The following is an 8,040-nucleotide window of genomic DNA, read 5'->3' as shown; positions in this document are numbered from 1 at the left end:
GGACATCGGAATGGTTCCGGGTGAAATCGGCATTTTACCGGAGTACCGGGAGGTTACCGGAACCCCCCGGGGGATTATTGGGCCTACATGGGCCTCGAGGGAGAAGAGGGAAGGAGGCAGGAGGGGGCCGCGCGCCCCTCCCCTTCCTAGTCCGAATAGGACAAGGGAAGGGGGGCGGCGCCCCCCTCCCTTTCCTTCTCCTCTTCCTCCTCTTTCCCCCCTTTCTCCTACTCCTACTTGGAAAGAGGGAGTCCTACTCCCGGTGGGAGTAGGACTCCCCCCTTGGTGCGCCCTCCTTGGCTAGCACCCTCCTCCCCCCTGGCTCCTTTATATACGGGGGCGGGGGGCACCCCAAAGACACACAAGTTGATCTACGGATCATTCCTTAGCCGTGTGCGGTGCCCCCCTCCACCATATTCCACCTCAGTCATATCGTCGCGTAGTTTAGGCGAAGCCCTGTGCCGGTAGAACATCATCATCGTCACCACGCCGTCGTGCTAACAGAACTCATCTCCGGAGCTCGGCTGGATCGGAGGCCGGAGATCGTCATCGAGCTGAACGTGTGCTGAACTCGGAGGTATCGTACGTACGGTGCTTGGATCGGTCGGATCGTGAAGACGTATGACTACATCAACCGCGTTGTGCTAACGTTCTGCTTACGGTCTACGAGGGTACGTGGACAACACTCTCCCCTCTTGTTGCTACGCCATCACCATGATCTTGCGTGTGCGTAGGAATATTTTTTTGAAATTACTACGTTCCCCAACAACGGGTGCATCACCTAGCGGTCCTTCTAGGACATATTGTTTCCTGGCAGCTATGAGGATGATCCTCAGGTTCCGGACCCAGTCCGTATAGTTGCTGCCATCATCTTTCAGCTTGGTTTTCTCTAGGAACGCATTGAAGTTCATGTTGACATGAGTGTTGGCCATTTGATCTACAAGACATATTTGCAAAGGTTTTAGACTAAGTTCATGATAATTAAGTTCATCTAATCAAATTATTACAATGAACTCCCACTCAGATTAGACATCCCTCTAGTCATCTAAGTGTTACACGATCCGAGTCGACTAGGCCGTGTCCGATCATCACGTGAGACGGACTAGTCATCGTCGGTGAACATCTTCATGTTGATCGTATCTTCCATACGACTCGTGTTCGACCTTTCGGTCTCTGTGTTCCGAGGCCATGTCTGTACATGCTAGGCTCGTCAAGTTAACCCCAAGTGTTTTGCATGTGTAAAACTGTCTTACACCCATTGTATGTGAACATAAGGATCTATCACACCCGATCATCACGTGGTGCTTCGAAACGACGAACTTTAGCAACGGTGCACAGTTAGGGGAGAACACTTCTTGAAATTGTTATAAGGGATCATCTTATTTACTACCGTCGTTCTAAGTAAACAACATGCATAAACATAATAAACATCACATGCAATTATATAGTAGTGACATGATATGGCCAATATCATATAGCTCCTTTGATCTCCATCTTCGGGGCTCCATGATCATCTTTGTCACCGGCATGACACCATGATCTCCATCATCATGATCTCCATCATCGCGTCTTCATGAAGTTGTCACGCCAACGACTACTTCTACTTCTATGGCTAACGTGTTTAGCAATAAAGTAAAGTAATTTACATGGCGTTCTTCAATGACACGCAGGTCATACAAAAAATAAAGACAACTCCTATGGCTCCTGCCGGTTGTCATACTCATCGACATGCAAGTTGTGATTCCTATTACAAGAACATGATCTCATACATCACAATATATCATTCATCATACATCACAACTTCTGGCCATATCACATCACATGACAATTGCTGCAAAAACAAGTTAGACGTCCTCTAATTGTTGTTGCATCTTTTACATGGCTGCAATTGGGTTCTAGCAAGAACGTTTTCTTACCTACGAATACCACAACGTGATTTTTTCAACTTCTATTTACCCTTCATAAGGACCCTTTTCATCGAATCCGCTCCAACTGGGAGAGACAGACACCCGCCAGCCACCTTATGCAACTAGTGCATGTCAGTCGGTGGAACCGCTCTCACGTAAGCGTACATGTAAGGTTGGTCCGGGCCACTTCATCCCACAGTACCGCTGAAGCAAGATAAGACTAGTAGAGGCAAGCAAGTTGACAAGATCTACGCCCACAACAAAATTGTGTTCTACTCATGCAATAGAGAACTACGCATAGACCTAGCTCATGATGCCACTGTTGGGGAACGTTGCAGAAAATTAAAAAATTTCCTACAATTTCACCAGGATCCATCTATGAGTTCATCTAAGCAACGAGTCAAGGGAGTGAGATTGCATCTACATACCACTTGTAGATCGCGTGCGGAAGCGTTCAAGGGAAGGGTGATGATGGAGTCGTACTCGCCGTGATTCAGATCACCGATGACCAAGTGCCGAACGGACAGCACCTCCGCGTTTAACACACGTACGGAATGGACGACGTCTCCTCCTTCTTGATCCAGCAAGGGGGAAGGAGAGGTTGAGGAAGATGGCTCCAACAGCAGCACGACGGCGTGGTGGTGGTGGAGCAACAGTACTCCGACAGGGCTTCGCCAAGCTCGTGACGGAGGAGGAGAGGTGTTGGGGAGGGGAGGGGCTGCGCCTTGGTTGTGTCCAGCAGCCCTCCCCTCACCCCTCTATTTATAGGGGAAGGGGCAAGGGGGGCCATCCCCTCTAGATGATATCTAGAGGGGGGCGGCGGCCACGGAGGGGGGCTTGCCCCCCAAGCAAAGGGGGGCGCCCCCACTAGGGTTTCCCCCCCAACCCTAGGCGCCTGGGCCCAAGGGGGGGGGCGCCCAGCCCTCCAGGGGCTGGTTCCCTACCCCTTGCGGCCCATGAGGCCCTCCGAGAGGGGCGGCCCCTCCCGGTGGACCCCCGGCACCTCTCTGGTGGTCCCGGTACAATACCGATATGCCCCCGAAACTTTCCGGTGTCCGCACGACAACTTCCCATATATAAATCTTCACCTCCAGACTATTCCGGAACTCCTCATGACGTCTAGGATCTCATCCGAGACTCCGAACAACATTCGGTAATCACATACAAGTCTTCCTAATAACCCTGGCGTCACCGAACCTTAAGTGTGTAGACCCTACGGGTTCGGGAGACATGCAGACATGACCGAGATGACTCTCCGGTCAATAACCAACAGCGGGATCTGGATACCCATGTTGGCTCCCACATGCTCCTCGATGATCTCATCGGATGAACCATGATGTCGAGGATTTAAACAACCCCGTATACAATTCCCTTTGTCAATCGGTACGTTACTTGCCCGAGACTCGATCGTCGGTATCCCAATACCTCGTTCAGTCTCGTTACCGGCAAGTCACTTTACTCGTACCGTAATGCATGATCCCGTGACCAAACACTTGGTCACTTTGAGCTCATTATGATGATGCATTACCGAGTGGGCCCAGAGATATCTCTCCGTCATACGGAGTGACAAATCCCAGTCTTCATCCGTGTCAACCCAACAGACACTTTCGGAGATACCTGTAGTGCACCTTTATAGTCACCCAGTTACGTTGTGACGTTTGATACACCCAAAGCACTCCTACGGTATCCGGGAGTTACACGATCTCATGGTCTAAGGAAAAGATACTTGACACTGGAAAAGCTCTAGCAAAATGAACTACACGATCTTGTGCTATGCTTAGGATTGGGTCTTGTCCATCACATCATTCTCCTAATGATGTGATCCCGTTATCAACGACATCTAATGTCCATAGCCAGGAAACCATGACTATCTGTTGATTAACGAGCTAGTCAACTAGAGGCTTACTAGGGACATATTATGGTCTATGTATTCACACGTGTATTACGATTTCCGGATAATACAATTATAGCATGAATAAAGACAATTATCATGAACAAGGAAATATAATAATAATCCTTTTATTATTGCCTCTAGGGCATATTTCCAACAAGCCTCTATGGTACCGTGCATTGCCCTTTCTCACCTTGAGAGTTGGTGCAAACTTCACCGATGCATCCAAACCCCGTGATACGATATGCTCTATCACACATAAACCTCCTTATATCTTCCTCAAATCAACCACCATACCTACCTATTATGGCATTTCCATAGCCATTCCGAGATATATTGCCATGCAACTTTCCACCGTTCCGTTTATTATGACACGTTTCATCATTGTCATATTGCCTTGCATGATCATGTAGTTGACACCGTATTTGTGGCAAAGCCACCATGCATAATTTTTCATACATGTCACTCTTGATTCATTGCCCATCCTGGTACACCGCCGACGGCATTCATATAGAGTCATATCTTGTTCTAGTATCGAGTTGTAATCCATGAGTTGTAAGTAAATAGAAGTGTGATGGTCATCATTATTAGAGCATTGTCCCTTAAAAAGGCCAATAAAAAAGGGCGGGGAAGGCCAAAGAAAAAAAGAGAAAGGACAAATAAAAAAAGGCCCAAAAAAGGGGGACAATGTTACTATCCTTTTCCACACTTGTGCTTCAAAGTACCACCATGATCTTTATGATAGAGAGTCTCTTATTTTGTCACTTTCATATACTAGTGGGAATTTTTCATTATAGAACTTGGCTTGTATATTCCAACGATGTGCTTCCTCAAAATGCCCTAGGTCTTCGTGAGCAAGCAAGTTGGATGCACACCCACTTAGTGTCTTTTGTTGAGCTTTCATACATTTATAACTTTAGTGCATCCATTGCATGGCAATCCCTACTCCTCATGTTGACATCAATTGATGGGCATCTCCATAGCCCATTGATTAGCCTCGTCAACGTGAGACTTTTTTTTGTCTTCTCCACACAACCTCCATCATCATATTCTATTCCACCCATAGTGCTATATCCATGGCTTATGCTCATGTAGTGCGTGAGAGTTGAAAAAAGCTGAAGCGCGTTAAAAAGTATGAACCAATTGCTTGGCTGAAACCGGGGTTGTGCATGATGGGAGTATTTTGTGTGAAAAAAATGAAACATAGCCTAACTATATCATTTTGTAGGGATAAACTTTCTTTAGCCATGTTATTTTGAGAAGACATAATTTCTTTGTTAGTATGGTTGAAGTATTATTACTCTTATGTCAATATGAACTTTTATCTTGAATCATTTGGATCTGAACATTCCTTCCACAATAAAGAAAATTATATTGAGAAATATGCTAGGTAGTATTCCACATCAAAAATTCTGTTTATCATTTACCTACTCGAGGACGAGCAGGAATTAAGCTTGGGGATGCTTGATACGTCTCCAACGTATCTATAATTTTTGATTGTTCCATGCTATTATATTACCTGTTTTGGATGTTTACGGGCTTTACTTTACACTTCTATATCATTTTTGGGACTAATCTACTAACCGGAGGCCCAGCCCAAATTGTTGTTGTTTTTTGCCTATTTCAGTGTTTCGAAGAAAAGGAATATCAAACGGAGTCCAAACGGAATGAAACCTTCGGGAGCGATCTTTTTGGAACAAACGTAATCCAGGAGACTTGGAGTGGACGTCAAGAAGCAGCCGAGGTGGCCACGAGGGTGCAGGGCGCGCCCTGGGGGGTGGGCACGTCCCCCACCCTCGTGGGCCCCTCGTGGTTCCCTTGACCGACCTCCTTCACCTATATATACTTGCATACCCTGAAAACATCTAGGAGCACCACGAAACCCTATTTCCACCGCCGCAACCTTCTGTATTCATGAGATCCCATCTTGGGGCCTTTTCCGGCGCTCCGCCGGAGGGGGAATCGATCACGGAGGGCTTCTACATCAACACCATCGCCTCTCTGATGAGTTGTGAGTAGTTTACCACAGACCTTTGGGTCCATAGTTATTAGCTAGATGGCTTCTTCTCTCTCTTTGAATCTCAATATAATGTTCTCCTCGATCTTCTTGGAGATCTATTCAATGTAACTCTTTTTGCGGTGTGTTTGTCGAGATCCAATGAATTGTGGGTTTATGATCAAGTTTATCTATGAGAAATATTTGAATCTCCTCTGAATTCTTTTATGTATGATTGGTTATCTTTGCAAGCCTCTTCGAATTATCAGTTTGGTTTGGCCTACTAGATTGATCTTTCTTACATTGGGAGAAGTGCTTAGCTTTGGGTTCAATCTTGCAGTGTCCTTTCCCAGTGACAGCAGGGGCAGCAAGGCACGTATTGTATTGTTGCCATCAAGGATAAAAAGATGGGGTTTATATCATATTGCTTGAGTTTATCCCTCTACATCATGTCATCTTGCTTAATGCGTTACTCCATTCTTATGAACTTAACACTCTAGATGCATGCTGGATAGCGGTCGATGTGTGGAGTAATAGTAGTAGATGCAGGCAGGAATCGATCTACTTGTTGCGGACGTGATGCCTATATACATGGTCATGCCTAGATATTCTCAAAACTACGCACTTTTCTATCAATTGCTCGACAGTAATTTGTTCACCCACATTTGTTCACCCACCGTAATACTTATCCTATCTTGAGAGAAGCCACTAGTGAAACCTATGGCCCCCGGGTCTATTTTCCATCTTATAAGTTTCCGATCTACTTTATTTTGCAATCTTTACTTTCCAATCTATATCATAAAAATGCCAAAAATATTTATCTTATCTTATTATCTCTATCAGATCTCACTTTCGCAAGTGGCCATGAAGGGATTGACAACCCCTTTATCGCGTTGGTTGCGAGGTTCTTGTTTGTTTGTGTAGGTATGAGGGACTTGCGTGGAGCCTCCTACTGGATTGATACTTTGGTTCTCAAAAACTGAGGGAAATACTTATGCTACTTTGCTGCATCACCCTTTCCTCTTCAAGGGAAAACCAACCCAGTGCTCAAGAGGTAGCAAATAACAGCCCATAATGCAATAAATATCGATATAAAAGCATGATGCAAAATGGACGTATCAACTCCCCCAAGCTTAGACCTCGCTTGTCCTCAAGCGGAAGCCGATATCAAAAATATGTCCACATGTTTAGAGATAAAGGTGTCGATAAATTAAAATACGAACATGAGGGCATCATGATGATTCTTATAACAACAATATATATATATATATATATATATTTTGTCATATGATTTCTTATGCTAAAGTAACAATCTATTCACAATGTCAAGTATGAATCAGAAACTTCATTGAGAACCAACAAACTATGATCTCGGTCATTGAAGCAATTGCAATTTATCATAACATCGGAAAGAGTCAATATAAGAGCTTTTCAGCAAGTCGGAATACTTAACTATCATTTAGTCTTTCACAATTTCTAACACTCACGCAATACTTATGGGTATGGAGTTTTAATCGGACACAGAGAAAGATAGGGGCTTATAGTGTTGCCTCCCAACCTTTTACCTCAAGGGTAATGTCAACAATAATAGTTCATGCTAACTTACATCCAATTGAATATATATATATATATATCAGGATCTTTCCAACACGAGGTGCTTGCCAAAGGATAAAATGTAAAAAAGGAAAGGTGAAGATCACCTTGACTCTTGCATAATGTATAAGACAAGAAGTAAAAGATAGGCCCTTCACGGAGGGAAGCAGAGGTTGTCATGTGCTTTTATGGTTCGATGCACGAAATCTTAATGCAAAAGAACATCACTGAAAGGATCGATATAGTTGACTAGAGGGGGGGTGAATAGGCAACTAACATTTTTTAGCTTTTCTTTACCAAATTAAACTTTGCATCAAAGTAGGTTGTCTAGATATGAAACTAGGTGAACAACCTATATGATGCAACGACAACAAGCACACGAGTAAGCAAAGGATACAACACAAGTAAGCTTGCAAAAGTAAAGGCGCGAGATAACCAAGAGTGGAGCCGGTGGAGACGAGGATGTGTTACCGAAGTTCCTTCCTTTTGAGGGGAAGTACGTCTCCGTTGGAGCGGTGTGGAGGCACAATGCTCCCCAAGAAGCCACTAGGGCCACCGTATTCTCCTCACGCACTTACACAATGCGAGATGCCGTGATTCCACTATTGGTGCCCTTGAAGGTGGCGACCGAACCTTTACAAACAAGGTTGGGG

This window comes from Triticum aestivum, chromosome 1B (assembly GCF_018294505.1).
Source record: "Triticum aestivum cultivar Chinese Spring chromosome 1B, IWGSC CS RefSeq v2.1, whole genome shotgun sequence".
Classification (NCBI taxonomy): Eukaryota; Viridiplantae; Streptophyta; class Magnoliopsida; order Poales; family Poaceae; genus Triticum; species Triticum aestivum.
Note: the sequence above shows the minus strand (reverse complement) of the source record.